Consider the following 22,624-nt stretch of genomic DNA (forward strand, 5'->3'; position numbering starts at 1 on the left):
ACAAATTTTGGAATCAGACATATTTAGTATTTAAATATTTGAGAAGGAATGATGCTTCCTGGACCTTCTCATTTATGTAAAACAAAAATTGTCTTTTTGTTTAAGCTAGTTTGGTCAAGTTTTATGTTCTTTGCAACAGAGTCCTAACTGACATATACTCTTCACTGGATCTTCCTCCTTAAGCTTCACCTTCAACTCAGTCTTCAAAAAGCAGTCAGGCATAAAAATGTAATTTGATGATTTTATTCTCTGACATCACTTCCATAGCTTTTTTTACACTTGGGATAAAACCCTCCTTAATATGAACTATAAGGTCATTTATGGTATAGCCTTGACTTACCTCTCACCTCCATTCCCCTCTATCACTATGGTCCGGAGCAAAATAGTTTTCAACATATATTTTCCATATGGCCTAGCAAATCCAATTCTATATATTAACCCAAGAAAAATGAAAACATACATCCACAAAAGGGCTTATACATAAATGTTCATGAGCAGTTTTTTGTTGTTGGTAGTGGTGTGTGGGTTTGTTTTGTTTGTTTGTTTGTTTTCTGTTTGCTTGTTTTGTTTTGAGATGGAGTCTTGATCTGTCGCCGAGGCTGGAGTACAGTGGCACGATCTCAGCCCATTGCAACCTCCGCCTCCTAGGTTCAAGCAATTCTTCTGCCTGAACCTCCCGAGTAGCTGGGTCTACAGGTGTGTACCACCACGCCTGGCTAATTTTTTATATTTTTAGTAGAGCTGGGGTATCGCCATGTTGGTCAGGCTGGTCTCAAACTCCTGGCCTCAAGTGATCCACTCGCCTCAGCCTCCCAAAGTGCTGGGATTACAGGCGTAAGACACCGTGCCCAGCCTGGTGTTTTAATTTTTTGTGGGGGGGGGGAACAGGGTCTCACTTTGTCACCCAGGCTGGAGAGCAGTGGTGCAATCATGGTTCACTGCAACCTTGACCCCCCCAGGTTCAAGCAATTCTCCCACCTCAGCCTCCTGAGTAGCTAGGACCACAGGCACATGACCCCATGCCCCACAATTTTCTTAATTTTTTTGTAGAGATGAAGTCTCACTGTGTTGCACAGGCTGGTCTCAAACTCCTGGGCCCAAGCTATGCTCCTCCTCAGCCTCCCAAAGTGCTGGGATTTACGTAAGCTACCATGCTTCGCCTGTTCATAAGCAGTTTTATTCATAATAGTCAAAATAGAAAGAACCTCAATGTCTACCTGGCCAGGCACAGTAAGCTGGTTGCAGTGAGCTGAGATTGTGCCACTGCACTCCAGCGTGGGCAACAGAACTAGACTCTGTCTCAAAAAAAAAAAAAAAAACTCAATGTCTATCAACATGTAAATGAATAAACCAACTGTGGTATACTCATTCAACAGAATACTAAATACTAGTCATCAATAAAAAAGAAGTGCTGGTGAAACATGAACAAATCTGGAAAGCATTATGCTCAGTAAAAGAAGCCAGTCACAAAATTATTCCATTTATATAAAAATCCATAACAGCCACAACTAAGCTCTGGTGACAGAATCAGAACAAAGGTTGAATCTGGGAGACAGGTACTGAGTAGGAAGGAGTATGAGAGAAGATTCTGGGTGATGGAAATGTTCTATATCTTGATAAAGATGTGGGTTACACAGGTGCACGCATTTGTCAAAACTCATTTAACACTCAAGATTATGTATTTCATTGTATATAATTGACCTCAAACTTAAAACAAATTTTTAAGCCATGAACAAAATCTCGACTTAACTCCGTATCTACAGAACCCTTACAGTTAAGCCTACTATATGAAATTTGATTCCACTATTCGGCTGGTGGTGAAGACTTGGAGGGAAGCACCCAACAGTGGGGTGGAGGAAGGGAGAAAAGGTAGTCTTTTAGAACATACCTTGCAACTCTAAACTCTGGTATGCTCAGAATAGTTATGCTAAATTACATAGTAAACCTTCAGTGAGAAGACTGATAGTATGGAAACAGAGATAAGAGATTCTGATTTTAAAAAAGTCACTTAGCATGCCAATTCATTCAGATACCACTCAAACAACTGAAAACAGTTGATACTTTTAAGAAACTTAAGACACTTTATTATAATCTTACAAAATCTGAGGGTCCTCAAAAAAACCATTATTAAACTGCAGAACATTTTGCAATTATTATGAGAGTTGTGAAACATGCCTAAAAGTAGTATCTTCATAACTAAAATGGTAATAAGTATGCATAAAAGAATCAAGTTAAAGACTAAGTTTAAAGGAATCTGATAAAATTATGTTTGGGAAAGCAAGATTATCAAGAGATAAAGTTATAGGCAGAATAGTAGCCTTAAAAGTAAATTATCGGCCGGGCGTGGTGGCTCACGCCTGTAATCCCAGCACTTTGGGAGGCCGAGGTGGGCGGATCACAAGGTCAGGAGATCGAGACCATGGTGAAACCCCGTCTCTACTAAAAATAGAAAAAATTAGCCGGGCGCAGGGGCGGGCGCCTGTAGTCCCAGCTACTCGGGAGGCTGAGGCAGGAGAATGGCGTGAACCCGGGAGGCGGAGCTTGCAGTGAGCCGAGATTGCGCCACTGCACTCCAGCCTGGGCGACAGAGCGAGACTCCGTCTCAAAAAAAAAAAAAAAAAAAAAGTAAATTATCTATTTTATGTATGTATGTATGTATTTAATTACATACATAATTAGAGGATCACTTGAGCCCAGCAGATTGAGGCTGCAGTAAGCTATGATTATGCCAAAACCGCACTCCAGCCTGAGCAACAGAGCAAGATCCTGTCTCTTAAACAAAGAAAAGGCCGGGTACAATGGCTCACGCCTGTAATACCAGCACTTTGGGAGGCCAAGGCGGGCAGATCACTTGAGCTCTGGAGTTCCAGACCAGCCTGGGCAATACAGCAAAATCCCATCTCTACAAAAAATACAAAATAATTAGCTGAGTGAGGTGGTACATGTCTGTAGTCCCAGATACTCAGGAGGCTGAGGTGGGAGAATAGCTTGAGCCGGGGAGACAGAGGTTGTAAAAACAAACAAACAAAAAGACTGAAAGGAAACACATTAAAGCAAACTTTTATCAATAGTTATCTTGGGTGACTTTTCTTCTATTTTGCCATTTTTCACATATTCTGTAATGAATATATACGCTATAAACAATTAATTTTAGGCCAGGTGCCGTGGCTCACGCCTGCTTTCCAGGCACTTTGAGAGGCTGAGGTGGGCAAACCACTCGAGGTCAGGAGTTTGAGACCAGCCTGGCCAACAATGGTGAAACCCTGTCTCTGTTAAAAATACAAAAATTAGCCAGGCATGGTGGCACATGCCTGAAGTCCCAGCTACTCGGGAGGCTGAGGCAAGAGAATCACCTGAACCTGGGAGGCACAGGGTGCAGTGAGCCAGGATCGTGCCACTGTGCTCCAGCCTGGGTGACAGAGCGAGACTGTCTCAACCCAAAAAAAAAAAAAAAAAATTATTTTTACTTTTACTCACTGGATGATCAGAATTAAAGTCAATAAAAGGACACCCATTAACTTTTGTTGCCATCTTTTAAAGTCCTAATAATCACTGTAAACAATTCTTGTGTATTCTTATAGATACATCCTATACATACATAAACATACACTCACGAATATATCTTATAGTACCCTCTTTTAACTGAAAAGGAAAAGAACGCATACATTATCCTGAACCCTTTTTCACTTTACATGCACTGCACATTCTTCCATCTTAATAGATGCATCTCTACTTCACTATTTTTCATGGCTGCAACACATTTCATCACATAGATGGACAAATAATTTAACAAACACACAACTGACCCTCTTGTTTCCATCTGGTAATGCACACACTTGAACATATAATCCTGTATGTCAGTACAACAGAAACAAACTCATTCTACAAAACGTGATTCACTGAACAATAAATTCACAGAAATTACCAAATTTACATATTTATCTCAAAGAGCTGAACCACTCAGACACATGAACCTTATATTTCACGCTAATATATATTTTATGTTGACACATATTAATACACTACATGTACTTATGTGTGTAAATGTTTATATTTAATATAGTAATAGATATATGCTTATTAATATGCACATATATTTATTAAATATCAATAAATGTGGTGTTGTTTATAAATATTAATTTGTGAAAACATATATATGTATTAATATACTAATTAACATATTTGCTAATTTTCTAGTCATTATAATTCTTAATTTGTCTTTCATGATGAGATTTCACATTCTTATTTGAATGAAATATTTTATTATTCCAGTTGTTAATTTTATTATTATTCCCCAATGTCTCAACTAAGGTATCACTCTTAATTTTTATAACAATTAAGAACCAAAATATTGGCATTTCTTACTGATGCAGCTGTCTATTTTTCAACACACATTTATGGTAGATGTATGTTAGAGTTATAGTGAAACAATAATTACTGGTTGTGAAATGTTTTTCTGAATATTGAATATATTCATAAAAACCAACCCAGGCCATGACCCTTAGCTTACAAGTTGAACAGTCCTTTAAATTATAAGAATAGAGCTGGGCACAGTAGCTCAGATCACTTGTGTTCAGGAGTTCAAGACCAGCCTGGGCAACGGGGGAGACCCTATCTTTACAAAAAATACAAATATTAGCCAGGCATGGTGGCATATGCCTGTGGTCCCTGCTACTCTGGAGGCTGAGGTGGGAGGATCGCTTAAGCCCCAGAGGTGGCGGTTGCAGCAAGCGGTGATCGCACCACTGCACTCCAGCCTGGGTGACAGAGCGAAACTCTCTCTGAATCAATCAATCAATCAAGTCAACCAAATCTCATCAAAAATCTTCAAAATCTATTATGATCATCCCATCCAATATAAACAGCTATAAACTTTAGTCAAAAACACCAAAAAGTAGGTTGGTAGAGACACTCTGAAATTGACAAAATAATCCTAAAAATACTAAGATGCGGGAAATACATAACTTTTAAAAGGATTGAAAAGAAATCAGAATAAACTGAAAAATTCTCCCATGAAGTGATGTAATTTTGACCGTATCTATTAAAAAAAAATTTCCTGAATACACCAACACCACAACCGGTAAATTTGATGAGTCAGCCTATGGATTAATTGACATAGAGCCAGTATATTTGTAGAACAAATTCTTAGAAATGAAATTGCTAGATGAAGCATGGTATGTGCATTTTTTTTTAGCTTTGACAAACATTGCCAAATTGTCGTTTTAAAAGTTGCACCAATCACAGTCTCACCAAAGCCTATTAGAATCAAACTTTTTTTTTTTTTGAGACGGAGTCTTGCTCTGTTACCAGGATGGAGTGCGGTGCCGTGATCTCAGCTCACTGCAACCTCCGCCTCCCAGGTTCAAGCGATTCTTCAGCGTCAGCCTCCGGAGTAGCTGGGACTACAGGAGCGCGCCACCATGCCCAGTTAATTTTTGTATTTTTTCAGTAGAGATAGGGTTTCATTATGTTGGCCAAGATGGTCTCGATCTCTTGACCTCATGATCCGCCCACCTCGGCCTCCCAAAGTGCTGGGCTTACGGGTGTGAGCCACTGAGCCCAGCCAGAACCAAGTATTTTAATCCTCACCAATCTAAAACATAAATACTGGAGTTATTATTTATAATTTGCATTTTTTAAAGAATTTGACTCAAAAAAAAAAAGGAAAGAAGAAAAGCCAGGCAATGGTGGCTCACACCTGTAATCCCAGCACTTTGGGAGGCCGGGGCTAGCGGATCGCTTGAGTTCAGGAGTTTGAGATCAGTCTGGGCAACATGGAGAAACCTGGTCTCTATAAAAAACACAAAAATTAGTCGGGCGTGGCACCTGTGGTCCCAGCTACGCAGGAGGCTGAGGTAGGAGGATTGCTTGAGCCTGGGAGGTAGAGGCTACAGTAAGTCAAGACTGCACCACTGCACTCCAGGCTGGGTGACAGAGTGAGAACTTATATCAAAAAAACAAAACAAAACAAAAAGAATTTGAGAGTTTATGTATTTTATAATGAGAAAAATTCCTTTAAAACTAATTGAATTCTGAAGAAACAAGTATCAGAAACATTAAAGTATACAAATAGGCTTTAAACTACTAACAATCTAAAAAAAGTTCACATATTAAGAAGATAACTTGCAAAAAATGCTGCTTATTTTAGGATTTTGAAATTAAGAGTTTTTCTAAATTCCTTTCTCAAGATTTTCTCCAGTGTTATTATTATGCTGACTTTCTGTTAACAGTAATTTCTAGTAGTCTGGGAATAAAGAATAACCACCACAGCTTTTTATGCCACCTAGGGTTTTGATTTCCTGTCAATGGTCCACCAAGTTTTCAGTTGTCCAGTGCCAAAACTTTATCATAATCATTGATATAGCACTCTCCTCCGTTCTCTAAATCCTAGTCATTAAATCCTACTTTTTTATTTAAGAATTCTCTTTTTACATACCCTTTGGTCTCTTCTTCAAGTGGATTATTAATATAGGAAATAAAGGAATCTGAACTGACTCCTTACCATAATTTCTCTCATCTACATTTCAACTTAGATACAGTCCTATTTGATTAACTTTTCTTCAAACCAGAGCCTACCAAACTTAATCACATAATCTTGTCAAAAATGCAGATTCTGGAAATTTTTTTTTTTTTTTTAAGAGATGAGGTCTTGCTCTGTTGCCCAGACAGGAGTGCAGTGGCATGATCATAGCTCACTGCAGTTTCAAATTCCTATTAGAACCATTGCAGAGGCATTCATCTGTGTCCCATAAAATGTCTTTTAGGGATACAAATGTTCCTTCCATTGTATTCCTGGCTATAAGCTTAATATACAACTTCCTAAATCATATATATCCACTTAATTCATGCAATTCCACATATTTAAAGACAACTAATTTTCAATGTAAATGCCAAGAACACACATTAAAGAAAGGACAGGCTAACTGCTGCTGGGAAAACTGGATATCTATATGCAAAAAAAAAAAAAAAAAAAAAAAGAAACTGGATCTCTCTCTCTCACCATATTAAAAAAATAGTCAAGATGGATTAAAGACTTAAACGTAAGACCCAAAAATATAAAACTGGAAGGAAAAAAAACACATCAGGACATTGGTCTAAGCAAAGATTTTTATGGCTAAGACCTCAAAAGCTCAGAAAATAAAAATAAAAGTAGACAAATGAGACTATATTAAACTGAAAAGCTTCTGTACAGCAAAGAGAATATCTACATAATAAAGAGATAATCTGTTGAATGAAAGAAAATATTTGCAAACTATTAATGTGACAAGGGACTAATATCCAGAATATGCAAGAAACTCAAACAATTAAAAAAACACAAATAATCCCATTAAAAAGTGGGCAAAGGACACGAATAGACATTTCTTAAAAGAAGACACACAAATGGCCAACAGGTATATGAAAAAAATGTTCAACATCACTAATCATCAGAGAAATACAATTCTAAACCACAATGAGACATACCTTACCCCAGTTAGAATGGATACTTCTAAAAACAAACAAACACACATACACACGAAATAACAGATGCTGGCAAGCATGCAGAGAAAAAGGGAACTCTTAAACACTGTTGGTAGGAATGTAAATCCATACAACTACTATGAAAAACAGTATGGAGAATTATAAAAAAAAACTAAAAATATCATTATCATACGATCTGGCAATCCCACCACTTGTATTTATACAAAAGAAAAGAATCAGTGTATCAAAGGGATACCTGCACTCATGTGTTTACTGCAGCACTATTCACAATAGCCAAGACAAAGGACCAACTTAAGTGTCCATCAACAGATGAAATAAAGAAAATGTAGTATATATACACAATGGATTTGGGATTCAAAGAATGAAATCATGTCATTTGCAACAACATAGGTGGAGTTGGAGGTTATTATATTAACTGAAATAAGCCAGGCACAGCAAGACAAATACTGCATGTTTTCACTCATACGTAGAAACTAAAAGAGTTAATCTTATAGAAGTAGCAAATTATAGATACTAGAGGCTGCAGAGGGTGGGTGGGTGAGAGGGGATAAAGAGAAGTTGGTTAATGAGTACAAAATATACAGTCAAATAGACGAAATAACTTCTAATGTTCAATAGCAGAGTACTGGTGACTATAGTCAGCAACAAAGTACTGTGTATTTCAAAGTAGCTACAAAAAAGAATTTTAAATATTCCCAATGCAAAGAATAAATATTAACGGTGATAGATACTTCAAATGCCCTGACTTGATCATTACACATGCTATGCATATAACACTCACATGTACTCCATAAATGTATATTATGCATCAATCTAAAAAATTAAAGAAACTGAATTCATAGTTTAAAAGCTCCCAGTAAAGAAATCCTAGGAGGGTGGTGGCTCATCCCTGTAATCCCAGCACTTTGGGAGGCCAAGGCAGGAGGATTGCTTGAGCCCAGGAGTTCGAAAACAGCCTGGGCAACATGCGGAGACCCTGTATACAAAAAAATTTAAAAATCAGTCAGGTGTGGTGGTACACAACTGTAATCCCAGCTGCTCGAGAGGCTAAAGTGAAAGGATTGCTTGGACCCAGCAATGAGCTGTGATCATATCACTGCACTCTACCCTGGGTGACAGAAAAAGACCCTGTATCAAAAAAAAAGAAAGAAAGAAATCCTGAGGTCCAGAGAGCCAGGTATCAAAACCAGACAAAGATATTAAAAAAAAAAAAAAAAAAGAAGAGAGAAGAAAGAAAGAAAAACTTCAGACCAATACCTCTCATAAAAATAGATGAAAGGCCAGGCACAGTGGCTAACGCCTGTAATCCCAGCACTTTGGGAGGCCAAGGCAAGCAGATCACCTTAGGTCAGGAGTTCAAGACCAGCCTGGCCAACGTGGTGAAACCCTGTCTCTACTAAAAATACAAAAATTAGCCAGGCGTGGTAGTGGGTGCCTATAATCCCAGCTACTCGGGAGGCTGAGGCAGGAGAATCTCTTGAGCCTGGGAGGCAGAGGTTGCAGTGAGCCGAGACTATGCCAATGCACTTCAGCCTGGGCAACAGAGCGAGACTCTGTATCAAAAAAAAAAAAAAAGAAAGAAAAAAAAAGAAAAATCCTGAACAAAATATTAGCAAGTAAAATCTAGGCTGTGAACAGTGGCTCATGCCTGTTTTCTCAGTACTTTGGGAGGCCAAGGTAGGAGGACTGCTTGAGCCCTGGTGTTTGAGACCAACCTGGGTAATATGGAGGAACTCCATCTCTACAAAAAATTAAAAGAAAAAAAAAATTAGCTGGATGTGGTGTGTGGTGCCACATGCCTGTACTCCCAGCTACTCTGGAGGCTGAAGTGGGAAGATCGCCTAATCCCAGGAGGTCAAGGCTACAGTGAGCCATGATCGTGCCACTGCCTTCCAGCCTGGGTGACAGAATAAGACCTTGTCTCAAAAAAATAAAAATAAAATAAAATAAAGCAATACACTAAAAAATTACAAACCACAACCAAATGGGATCTATTTCAGGTATGCAAGGCTGGTTCCACGTTTGAAAAATAAATTAACATAACCTGCCATATCAAAAGGCTAAAGAAGAAAAATCACATGATTATATCATTGACAGAAAAAGCATTTGACAAAACTCGTGATATTAAAAAAAACTTCAAGCAGGCCAGCTGCGGTGGTTCACAACTCTAATCCCAGCACTTTGGGAGAGCAAGGAGGGCAGATTGCTTCAGCCTAGAAGTTTGAGACCAGCCTGGGCAACATGAGGAAACTCCGTCTCTACCAAAAATACAAAAATTAGCTGGACATGGTGTCACATGCCTGTAGTCCCAACCACTCGGGGGGCTGAGGTGGGAGGATCACTGAAGGTTGAGGCTGCAGTCTGCCAAAACTGCACCAATGCACTCCAGCCTGGATGACAGAGTGAGACCTTGTCTCAAAAACAAAGCAAAACAAAACTCTAAGCAAACTGGGAATAGAGAAGAACTTCCTCAACTTGGCAAAGAACATCTACAAAAAAACCTATAGCTAGGCCAGGCGTGGTGGCCCACGCCTGCAATCCTAGCACCAATTTGGGAGGCCAAGGCAGGTGGATCACTTGAGGTCAGGAGTCCGAAACCAGCCTGGCCAACATGGTGAAACCTCGCCTCTACTAAAAATACAAAAAATTAGCGCCTATAGTACCAGCTACTCAGGAGGCTGAGGCAGGAAAATCGCTTGACCCTGGGAGGCGAAGGTTGCAGTGAGCCAAGATCGCGCCACTGCACTCTAGCCTGGGCGACAGAGTGGGACCTCATCTCAAAATAAATAAAATAATTTAATTTAAAGAAGAAAAGTAGTATCTTTTCCCCTAACTTCAAGTATAAAACAAGATTGGCTGTTCTCACCAATCTTATCCAGCATAATTGTGGAAATTCCAGCAGCACAAGAAAATAAAAGGCAAACAGACTAGAACAGAAGAAAAAAACCTGTCCCTATTTGTAGATGACATGACTATTTAGAAAATCCCAAGAAATCTACCAAAAAAATCCCCCCAGAATCATTAAGTTCAGCAAGGTTATAAGACACAAGGTCAACATATAAAAATCAGTCTTATTTTGTGCCTGTAATCCCAGCACTTTGAGAGCTGAGTTGGGCAGATCACTTGAGGCCAGGAATTTGCAACCAGCCTGGCAACATGGTGAAATCCCATCTACACTAAAAATATAAAAATTAGCTGCGTGTGGTTGTGCTCACTTGTAATTCCAACTACTTGGGAGGCTGAGACACGAGCATCACTTGAACCCAGGAAGCAGAGGTTGCAGTGAGCCGAGATTGTGCCACTGCACTCCAGCCTAGGCAACAGAGTGACTTTGTCTCAAAAAAAAAATCAAAATTCAAAAATCAATCATATTTCCATATATTAATAAACATGAAAACTCAAATTTAAAATACAATGCTATTTACAATTGCTCCAAAGAAAATGAAATACTTAGGTATAAATCTTATATGTGCAGGATCTATATGCTGAAAATTATAAAATGCTAATGTAAAATCAAAGATCTAAATAACTGAAGAGACTATGTTCATTGATCAGAAAATATAACATAATAAAGATATCAATACTCCCCAAATTGATGCATAGTATAATGCAATTCCTAGCAAAATCATAGGAAGGATTTTTTTTGTTTGTTTTTTTAGACGGAATCTTGCTGTCGCCAGGCTGGAGTGTACTGGCGCGATCTCGGCTCACTGCAACCTCTGCCTCCCAGATTCAAGTGATTCTCCTGCCTCAGCCTTCCAAGTAGCTGGGATTACAGGTGCGTGCCACCACGCCCAACAAATGTATGTATTTTTATAGAGATGGGCTTTCACCATGTTGGCCAGGATGGTCTTGATCTCTTGACCTCATGATCCACCTGCCTCGGCCTCCCAAAATGCTGGGATTACAGGCTTGAGCCACCGCGGCGGGCAGTTTTTTGTTTCTGCAGATATAGACAAACATATTCTAAAATTTATATGGAAAGGAGAAGTCCTAGGAGACCTAAAGCAGTTTTGTAAAAACAAAACAAAAAACAAGTAGAATTATGCCTCCCAATATTAAGGACAACTATACAGCTACAGCAATTAAAACTGTGGTATTGATGAAGAAAGAGACATAAAGACTAATAGAACAGAACAGAAAACCCAGAAATGTATCCACACAAATATGCCCAAATTATTTTTCGCAATGATGCACAGGCAATTTAATAAAAGAAGGACAGCCTTTCCAATAAATGCTGCTAGAGCAATTGGGACTTCCATGGATGGGGAAGGGAAGGAGGAAGGGAAGCAGGAAGAGAAGGGGGAAGAGATATCAACCTAAACCTCCTACTTTATACAAAAACTAGATCCAAATGTATCACAAACTTAAACGTAAAACGTAAAAGTATAAAACCTTTAGGAAAAAACTTAGAGAATATCTTCAGGAATTAGCACTAGGTAAAGAGTTATTATACTTGACACAAAAAGTACAATCCACAAAAGGAAGAACTGCTATACTGAACCTCATCAAAATTAAAAACTTTCGCTCTGTGAATAACCCAAACCAGGGAGAAAATACTAGCAAACCACGTATCTTACAAAGAACTAGTATCCAGAGTGTATAAAGGACTCACCAAAATCTCATGAATCACCACTAAAGAACTTACTCATGTAACTAAATACCACCTGTACCCCAATAACTTAATAGAAAAATAAAAATAAAACGAAAGAGAAAAAATAAGATATCTAGAAAAGTCTCAAGATATTAAAACAAAAAATCTAGCAGTAAAGATAACCAGTTCGAAAATGGACAAAAGACACAAACAGACATTTCACTGAAAAGGAATTACAAAAGGCCAATAAGCATATGAAAAGAAGTTGAACATCTTTAGCCATTAGGGAATGCAAGTAAACACCACAATAAAATATCACTATGGATCTCTCGGAATGACTACAATGAAAAAACTGATAACATCTAGCTAGAACACAGAGAAACTGGACCATTCATTTAATGCTTATGAGAATGCAAAATTGTACTGACATACTGGAAAATACTTTACCAGTGTCTTTTAAAACTAAACACCTACTTACCAGATGACCCAGCAATTTTGCTCTTGGGCATTTATCTGACAGAAATAAAAACTTATGCTATATAAAACATGTACACAAATGTTCATAACAGCTCTTTTAAGTGAGCCAGAAACTGAAAAGAACCAAAATGTCCTTCAGTGGGTAAATAGCTAAACTGTGGTATACCCACACCACTGAATACTACTCAGCAATAAAAAGGAACAAAGAGTTAATATACACAACACAGATGAACTCAGAAATTGTTCTTTTGGGGCACATAATAAGAATAGTCTACTGAGGCTGTGTCACAGGCCAAAAAAACAAAACAAAACACTTTTTTAAAAGAAATGTTTATGAATCAATCCAAATCTAGTTCTAGACAGCCAACAGAAATCAGTACTATCCTCAAAGCATAAAAGAAATAAAAAAGGTAAAGAGTACTAAGATCCAGAAAATTAACAAGTGGTAAAATCTTTGTTTCATTCTGTCAAGATTATGCTTCCATTAAGCATCCAAAAATGTGAACTTTTATGACTTTGCTTATTTTCTTACTTCCCCAAATTCCTATTATCTATAGTATCTCTATTTTTTCTACCCTAGATATCTTTTGCCCTCATTGTCCTTGTTTATAAAATCTATGTTTTCTCAATTACAATCATTTTTTTTAAAGTTTTAACTTGTTGGCCCAAACTTTTTTTTTTCAACTTCATGTATACTCTTTCTGTACATGTGCTTTTATATGATTTTCTTTTCTTATTTTTGGAAACAAGGTCTCCCTCTCACCCAGGCTAGAGTGCAATGATGCCATCACAGCTTACTGCAGCCTTAATCTCCCAGACTCAAGCAATCCTCCCACCTCAACCTCCCAAGTAGTAGTGGTAGTACACACTGCCACACCCAGATAAATTTTTTTTGTAAATTTTTTTGTGGAGATGCAGTATCCCTATGTTTCCCAGGCTTGTCTGGAACTCCTGGGCTCAAGTGATCCTCCCACCTTGGCCCCAAAATGTGCTGGGATTACAGGTGTGAATCGCCACACCAGGCCTAATTTTCCATACCTAAGTAGGTATTATGGACTCTTTTGAATTGGTAAGAGCAATAAAAGTAATAGTTCTTCAGTAAAGATATTATTTCCAAATGTCTAACAAAGCCACTTTTGTGAGTATATTGATAGTAGCAATATGGATTGCTACTATCTCATGGATTGTTTTCTTAAAAAAAAAAAATCAGAATTGATATTAGATTGTGGATTACTTTTGAAATATACTTTGGAGCACAGAGGCCAGGCACGCCTGTGTGCACAGACTCACGCCTGTGGTCCCAGCATTTTGGGAGGCCAAGGCAGGTAGATCATGAGGTCAGGAGATCGAAACCATCCTGACTAATACGGTGAAATCCCGTCTCTGCTAACAATACAAAAACAAAATTAGCTGGGCATGGTGGTGGGCACAGAGCAAGACTCCGAGACTCCGTCTCATAAAAAAAAAAAAAAATTCATTAAACTCCACATAAATCTTGTTTTCAAAAGACTTCTTCAAATTAATATAAATAATACCATAAACTTAAGTCTTTTCTGAGCTCTGCTGCCCAGGCTGGAGTACAGTGGCATGATCTCAACTCACTGTAACCTCCACCTCCCAGGTTCAAGCGAGGCTGAGGCAAGAGAATCGTACCATTACAGGCACGTGCCACCACACCCAACTAAATTATGTATTTTTAGTAGAGAAGGGGTTTCACCATGTTCACCAGGCTGGTCTTGAACTCCTGACCTCAAGTGATCCACCTGCCTCGGCCTCCCAAAGTGCTAGGATTATAGGTGTGAGCCACTGTGCACAGTCTAAACTGAAATCTTTGAAGAAAAAAAGCCAATAGTGGCTGTTAGAGTCTAAGTTTATAAAAATGTACAAAATGTGTGCCAGTAGAATGAGTTAGTGCAGGTGTTTTATTTGCTGAGTTTTATGTTAAAGCAGACAAAAATCTCTTTCCTCATATATAACTTTTTCAATCCGCTTTTTTACCTGATAAAATTTGCCTTTATATAAAATTTTAAAATTACGTTATAATGGAAGAATTATAAAATGTATTATTATTAACAGTCCTAATATTAAGAAGGAAAGTAAATAAAAGATCAACTCTGATACTCGTAATTTCAAATTCCCTTTTCAACAATTCTCCCAAGCAATGCAGAGAAAGAATAAGTTATGCTTGTGTAGTACTACCATGGGTAAGGTATGGCAAAAGTCAAGGGTTTTTAAAAAAAGGAAAAAGAAAACTCAAGACTTGAGAAAGTTAGTACTAAGAAGGATAAAAACATAAAAGTTGTCCCTTCAGGAAAAAAAAATTATTTTATAATACATAATACCAAAATCGTATTTTAGTGAATATGTAACAGATCATTAATTGAGTTAAAAACAACTTCAGAAGTTTTATGGCAAAAGAGAAAGTTTAAGACAGCACTATCCAAGAGAAATATAATATAAATCACATATATAAGTTTATGTTTTCCACCAGCCATATTCAGAAAAAATAAGAAACAAGTAAAATTAATTTTATTTAACCCAACATATCAGCTCAACATGTAATCTATATTTTAAAAATTACTAATGAGAAATTTTATACATTTGATAAAATTTTGTTACTAAGGATTCTAACTCTAGTGTGTATTTTATACTTAGCACAATCTCAATTCAGACTAGTCACATTTCTTTTTTTTTTTTCTTGAGACAGTCTCACTCTGTCCCCCAGGCTGGAGTGCAAGGGCGTGATCTCAGCTCACTGCAACCTCCGCTTCCCAGGCTCAAGCAATTCTCCTGCCTCAGCCTCCCGAGTGGCTGGGATTACAAGCGCCTGCCACCACACCCAGCTAATTTTTGTATTTTCAGTAGAGATAAGGTTTCTCCATGTTGGCCAGGCTGGTCTTGAACTCCTGACCTCATGTGATCTGCCCGCCTCACCCTCCAAAAGTGCTGGGATTACAGGCACGAGCCACCACACCTGGCCGACTAGCCACATTTCATGTGCTCAGTAGCCCCATATGGCTAATGGGTACCATATTGGACAACAAAGGTCCAAGAAACAGCTTGAGAAAACAGGCATATATCTACCTTTAGACCAAGAGATTATTACAATCTAAAAGAATGTAAAATCAATAATAACATATATACGATGCCACAACAGTGATATGACTGTTGATCCCACTACATGAGCCTCTCTGAAAGAGAATCAAAGGAAAACTGATTAAAGAACATTTGCCTCTAGAGAAAAGAATGTAAACAGATAAAAGAAATGAACTGTGAAGTTCTTTTTATGCCAACCAATCTCCAAGGTTCTTTACATACAGTGTAGTATATAACTCCTCTAGAAATCATTAGCATTGTTAGTTTATGACAAGTACCTTCAAAGTACTCAATAAAAATATCTTTCATTTTCTTCAAAATTTCACACATGATTTCTTCATTACATATTGGTATCAATTTCCCTTTTACTATCACATCCAGTATCATTCTGTTGAAACAGTATTAACAAAAATAAAACCAACTCACATAGAAAGCATTAAGAATGGGTTTCAGGATTTCTGAAAGATTTCGAGTATAAAATACTAATTCAAATACAGCAAAAAGTCCTAAGAAATACAATATTTCCATCTGGGAGTATGGGAAACAGGGCAAATGTAGACACAGGACACTAATCTTGGCAGTGGCTGGAGGAAAACAAGCGTGTTGCTAAAGGAGGTAATAATGAAATAACAACAGACCTCTTCAAAAAGGATGATCCAGTATTCCATTCAAAGAAACTTTCAGGAATAGCAACCAATTCAGGCCCTCCCTTTCTAATTTCCTCGGGAATAAAGATGTCTTTTTGTGCACATGGTAGAAAAGACAAGGGTTAGTGAGGAGAAAAGAGGTAAGCTATGAACCACCTCTGACAACTCCTTCCGCACGCATACAAACAAGCATCCTCAAAGCCTGCCTTAAAACGTGCCTTCAGGGCTGACATGATTTAGTAAAATACCATTGGCTAGAACAATCTCTAATCTTATCAACTCATGAAACTTCTTAAATGTAGTACAAAATCTCTTGCCATCTGACTTAAATTTTCAAAGGATCTTTTTGACTGCTATGTTAATAACAGACTACAGAAGGCAAGAGTAGAAGCAGGAAAACCTGTTAAAAGGCTGCTGCCATTACCCAGCAAGAGATGATGGTGGCTGTGGAGACAGTGAAAACGGGTTGAATTCTGGATATGTTTTAAAGTTAGAGCCAACAACTTTCTGAAGGAATGAATGTGGGATAAGAGGATAAGACAGCAAAAGAGTCAAGAATGACTCCAAGGTTTCTGGCCTGAGCAACTGGAAAGCTGCTAAGAACTGAGATAAGGAAGCCTATGTGGACAGAGTAAGTATGAGAGAGCAGGTTTGGGAGGGAAAAGCAAGAATTCCATTTTGGACATGTTGAGTGTGAGATGTTTAAGAGCCATTCGAGTGGAGATATTACATAGGCAACTGGATATAAAAATATGGAGTTATGGAGAGAGATCTGAGCTGAAAAAATTCATCTGAGAGAAAACATTCAAAGCCACCAAACCAAGGGAAGTTACTAAGGGAGTGAGCATACATAAAGAAGATAACCAAGGAAGTGTGCCTTGGGATATTCCAGTGTTCAGAGGTAGGCAAAAAGGAAAATCCAAAGAAGACTTAGGAGGAACACCCAATGAATTTTGAGGAAAACCAAGTAAACGTAGTAGCCTAAAAGGCAAGTTAAACAAGTACATCAAAGACAAGGAGAAAATAACTTTGTCAAACGTAGATCATCACCCAAGATAAAGACAGAACTGACTACTAAATTTAACAATGTCATTTGTTGGAAGACCTTAACAAAAGCAATCTTAGCACAGTGGTAGGGGCAAAGCCTGATTAGAACAGGCTTAAGAGAGAACATGAGAAAGGAATTAGAAAAAGTGCATTTAGACAATGCTTTAAGGGGTTCTACAGAAAGAGAGCAAGAAAGAGCAATTGAGGGAAGATATTTTTATGACGAAAAAAGTAACAGCATGCTTGTATATTGATGGGAATTATCCAGAAGTGACGAATTAATGATATACAGAGAGAAGGGAGAATGACTAGGGCAATGTCCAGAGTAAATATAAAAGGATGGGACCTAATGCATTCATCAGAGGACCTGGGACTACATAGAAACATAGAGAGTAAATTTATAGTAACACAAAGACAGCAGCAAGGTCTGTGAGTACAGATGTAGTCAATACATACATGCGTTGGCAGGAGTCTGTAAGTGTTCTTCTGACTGCTTGCATCTTACGATGAAGTAGAAATCAGGTCCATCAACTGAGGGTGAATATGAGGAAGAGGGGTGGAAGTTTGAAGAGAAAAGCAAGGGAACAAACTAAGTCATCTACGAAAGGGGAGACTGAATGGACTAAGAAAATAGAGTACAATTGCCAGACAATATTCAGGACAAGAAATGTGAGGTTTCTTACTATGAATTTAAAGTGAAAGCAGTTACCATAGTTGTATTTTTCTTCAGTCACTTTCAGCTGCACAGATGTAGATATGAAGTACTCAGAGAGTTGATTTAACTAAGATTGAGGTTTTGCCAACTAATTATGAAGAGGCAAGAAAGGAACAAGTGAGTTGAGGGCATATGCAGTATGACTGGCAATTGAAGAAAGAAGAAAGGAAATCAAGGGGGCAAGGTACAGTGAAAAGGGAATACAATCAGTGGACTGACAGTTTCAATGATGGTAAAGCCCATTGTACCAGCTAGAATGGGCTGAAAAAACAGCAGTCAGAAAGAGCGCCACTGCATTCCAGCCTGGAAAACAGAGGAAGATCCTGTCTCTAAAATAAAAAAAAAAAATGAAGAAGCTTCAAGTTATTGGTAATAACAAGGTATATGACACGACCATGAGGCCAGGTGTGGTGGCTCACACTTGTAATCCCAGTACTTTGGGAGGCCAAGAAAGGAGGACTGTTTGGGGCCAGGAGTTTCAGACCAGACTTGGCAACACAGAAAGACCCCATCTTTACAAAACATCTTTTTTAATGCATAAAAAAGATATGACCATGAAGTGCCTTAAATGGGCTAGAGAGTAAGATCATTAAAGAAGACATTTAGAAATTAAGAGGTCACAGTATTAGAAGGACCATAGTTGGACACATATATTGAAATTACCAAGAATTAAAAGAGACTTAGTATTTAGAAGAATGACAGTGAGCCAGGAGCTAAACTAGTCAAGAAAAGAGAAGGTATAACGCAGGGTGCAGTAGGTGCCAGCAAACATGAGGGTTTACAGACAATATAATCTGTTAATAGACACGTTTTAAAGAGAACAAGAGAATGGTTCAAGACAACTGCCCCATCTCCAGGCTCCTGGTTCTAGTCAGTGGAACCAGGCTCCCTCTTCACTCCTGTTCAATGGAGTAGGTCAGAGCAGGAAAATGGTTTGTTTGTTTGTTTTTAGAGACAGGGTCTCACTATGTTGCCTAGGCTGGCCCTGAACTGGGCTCAGGGATCCTCCTGCCTCCACCTCTCAAGTAGCTGGGACTGCAGGTGTATACTACCATCCCTGGCCAGGAAATGTAGTTTCAAGTCTCAGTGCATAGGACTCCCCACTGATCCTTGATGGCATCATCAGAAAAAAATGAAATATTTAATTGCCAATGTATAAGAGAGTCACAGGGGAAGCAGGATCCTCAGCAAAATACGAAGTAAACAAAATGTTCAGAGAAAGAACAAACAAGGATACAGGAAATTTTGCTGATGATAGACTGTGAATTCCACTGGGTTGCACAATGGCAAGATTTCAAGAGTTGAAGCGGATTGAAAAAAATAGTAAATACACCAAATCTTGTGGGGACGTGAGTATCACCTGGGAGACTGAGTAACTGACATAAAAAGGGAAAAGGGATAAAGAACATAATGAGATTAGTCCTGCTGGAGTAATGCAAGTGGTGGTGTCAAAGCTATGAATATTGGAGGAAGGAATGTGGTATTTGAAGCTCCCTGACAAAGGAAGACAACAGTTTGGGGAATCATGCTCTTGGTCTCAGTACAAAGGGCTTAATAATGGTTAATTATTAAGGTTTAATAATATTAATTTAATATTATTTAATAATATTAATTTAATTTAATATTAAATTAATTTAATAATATTAAATAATAATTTAATAATAATATTAAATAATAATAAATTTAGTATTAATTTAATAATATTAAACCTTAATAATGGCTTGCAAGGAAACTGTAATGCACTTGTAAGGTGCCATAGAATTTTTTAAAACTATTAAATAGTTTTAGATTAGAAGAATAATTTTAGATTAAATAGTTCTAGGTTAGAATAGTGCTTAGCATCTAATAAGCACTCACAGATAGGCTTTCATTAGCTAATCAAATGTAAAATACAAGTATTGTCCCCCCCCAAAAAAAGAGATTCATTTATAGATTCATTTCCTCAGCTATTAATAAATGGATTCCCAAGTGACTTCAGGAAAACCTGTACCAAGATAAAATTCAGAAAACTCATTTGAGAAAAAGGAGGAAGTCCTTGAGGAGGTAAAGTCCTATATAGTATCCATCAATCGGATAACTGGCTCTTCTCTAAAAAAGTACCACCAGCGGCAGGGAGCAGAGGCTCACACCCGTAATCCCAGCACTTTGGGAGGCCAAGGCGGGCAGATCACCTGAGGTCAGGAGTTCAAGACCAGCCTGGCCAACATGGTGAAACCCCGTCTCTACTAAAAATACAAAAGTTAGCCAGGCGTGGTAGTGTGCGCCTGTAATCCCAGCTATTCAGGAGGCTAAGACAGGTGAATAGCTTGAACCTGGGAGGCGGAGGTTTCAGTGAGCCAAGATTGCACTACAGCCTGGGCAACAAGAGCGAAACTCCGTCTTTAAAAAAAAAAAAAACAAAGGACCATTAGCACTTTGAATGCTTTTCTCCATGCATCCCACTTCAATGGTAGATTAACTTACTCATCCAACAAGCAAATATTGAGCACCTATTATGTGCCAAGTACTATTTCCAGAACCTGAAATACATCAGGAATCAAAACAAATATCCCTGCCCTAGTGGAAAGAGATCAACAACAAACAGTATATATATTAATTATATGATATGTCAGAACATAAGTGTTATAGAAAAAAGTAAAACAGTGCAAATATTAGAGGAAAGAGGCCTGAAATCCAAGTGTAAATAAATAGGGTAAGTAGATATCCAAAGTGTTCTCCAATAACATCCAGAGAAAAGGCCCTAAGACCTTTCCATTTAGTTCTTGCCACTACTTTGCATTAATTTTATTAAATTCTTTTTTTCAATTTTTTTCTCTTCAAGCCACCAATTCTACTCTATTTTACTTCAGCAGTAGATAATAGCTAACATTTATCAAACATTTACCACATAGCATTGTTCTAAGTGTTTTTAAAAGATTAAATAATTACATCCTCACAACAGATGTATGAAATAGGTGTTCCTTTTGCCTCTATTTTACAAGGCAGAAAACTGAGGCACAAAAACATTAAGCAAAATTTCCCAAGATCACGTGGTTAGCAAGTAGCAGAGCCCTGGAGAAACATGTATAATACATATTCCCTACTATGAAATTGAAGAACAGCCTGGGCAACATGGCAAAACTCCATCTCCACAAAAATACAAAAAGTTGGCTCATGCCTGTAATCCCAGCACTTTGGGAGGCCAAGTCAGGTGGCTCACCTGAGGTCAGGAGTTTGAGACCAGCCTGATCAACATGGTGAAACCCTGTCTCTACTAAAAATACATAAATTAGCCAGGTATGGTGGCACATATCTGTAGTCCCAGCTACTCGGGAGGCTGAGGCAGGAGAACTGCTTGAACCCGGAAGGCGGAGGCTGCTGTGAGCCAAGATTGTACCATTGCACTCCAGCCTGGACAACGGAGTGAGACTCTGTCTCAACAATAACAACAAAAAATTAGCTGAATGGGTGGCATGGACCTATAGTGCCAGCTACTTGGGAGGCTAAGGTGGGAGGATTACCTAAGCCCGGGAGGTCGAGGCTGTAGGGAGCCAAGGTCTCGCCACTGCACTCCAGCCTAGGTGACAGAGTGAGACCCTGTCTCAAAAAAAAAGAAAAGAAAGAAAGACAGAAAAGACAGAAAGAAAGAGAGAGAGAGAGAGAGAGAGAAAGGAAGAAAGAAAGAGAGAGAGAGAAAGAAAGAAAAGAAAAGAAAAGAAAAAGAAAAGAAAAGAAAAGAAAAGAAAAGAAAAGAAAAGAAAAGAAAAGAAAAGAAAAGAAAAGAAAAGAAAAGAAAAGAAAGAAAAGAAATTTAGGAACATTCAGGGCCGGGCGTGGTGGCTTACGCCTGTAATCCCAGCACTTTGGGAGGCCGAGGCAGGCAGATCACGAGGTCAGAAGATCAAGACCACGGTGAAAGCCCGTCTCTACTAAAAATACAATAAATTAGCCAGGTGCGGTGGTGGGTGCCTGTAGTCCCAGCTACTCAGGAGGCTGAGGCAGGAGAATGGCGTGAACCCGGAAGGTGGAGTTTGAAGTGAGCCAAGATCGCGCCACTGCACTCCAGCCTGGGCGACAGAGTGAGACTCCATCTCAAAAAATAAAAAAAATAAAAAAAAAAACATTCAGTGTTGGGTGGGAGCAATAGCTCACGTCTGTAAATCCCAGTGCTTTTGGGAGGCCAAGGTGGGAGGATTGCTTGAGCCCAGGAGTTCAAGGCTGCAATAAGCTATGATCGCGCCACTGCACTCCAGCCTGGAAAACAGAGGAAGATCCTGTCTCCAAAATTAAAAAAAAGAGTAATATTCAGCACGAACTGTTTCAAGTTTTCTCACCTCTAATAAACAGACTCTCTTACAGTATACATATAAAAAATATGAATGCTCCTATTATATTGTTTTCTGGCCATTTTTACAGTTATTTTCTTGACTAGTTTTTCTGTTGTTGTTGTTTTTGTTTGTTTGTTTTTGAGACAGAGCCTCACTCCGTTACCCAGTCTGGAGTGCAGTGCCACAATCTCCGCTCACTGCAACCTCCACCTCCCGGGTTCAAGTGATTCTTGTGCCTCAGCCTCCCAAGTAGCTGGAATTA

The 22,624-nt window shown here is 38.5% G+C and overlaps 2 protein-coding genes and 1 long non-coding RNA gene across 22 annotated transcripts in view; 2 read left to right on the forward strand and 1 right to left on the reverse strand.

Annotated features, from left to right (window-relative positions):
• Positions 1 to 22,624, forward strand: part of LOC144339977 (uncharacterized) — a 359,243-nt gene that overhangs the window by 151,964 nt on the left and 184,655 nt on the right. The window lies entirely within an intron of this gene.
• Positions 1 to 22,624, reverse strand: part of CNOT4 (CCR4-NOT transcription complex subunit 4) — a 144,170-nt gene that overhangs the window by 107,100 nt on the left and 14,446 nt on the right. The gene's annotated exons all lie outside the window — the stretch shown is intronic.
• LOC144339982 (uncharacterized) lies at positions 4,778 to 6,981 on the forward strand. The gene is made up of 2 exons (XR_013415631.1): positions 4,778 to 5,392; positions 5,847 to 6,981. It is a non-coding gene; the product is annotated as an uncharacterized LOC144339982 (long non-coding RNA).

Source organism: Macaca mulatta, chromosome 3 (assembly GCF_049350105.2).
Source record: "Macaca mulatta isolate MMU2019108-1 chromosome 3, T2T-MMU8v2.0, whole genome shotgun sequence".
NCBI lineage: Eukaryota > Metazoa > Chordata > Mammalia > Primates > Cercopithecidae > Macaca > Macaca mulatta.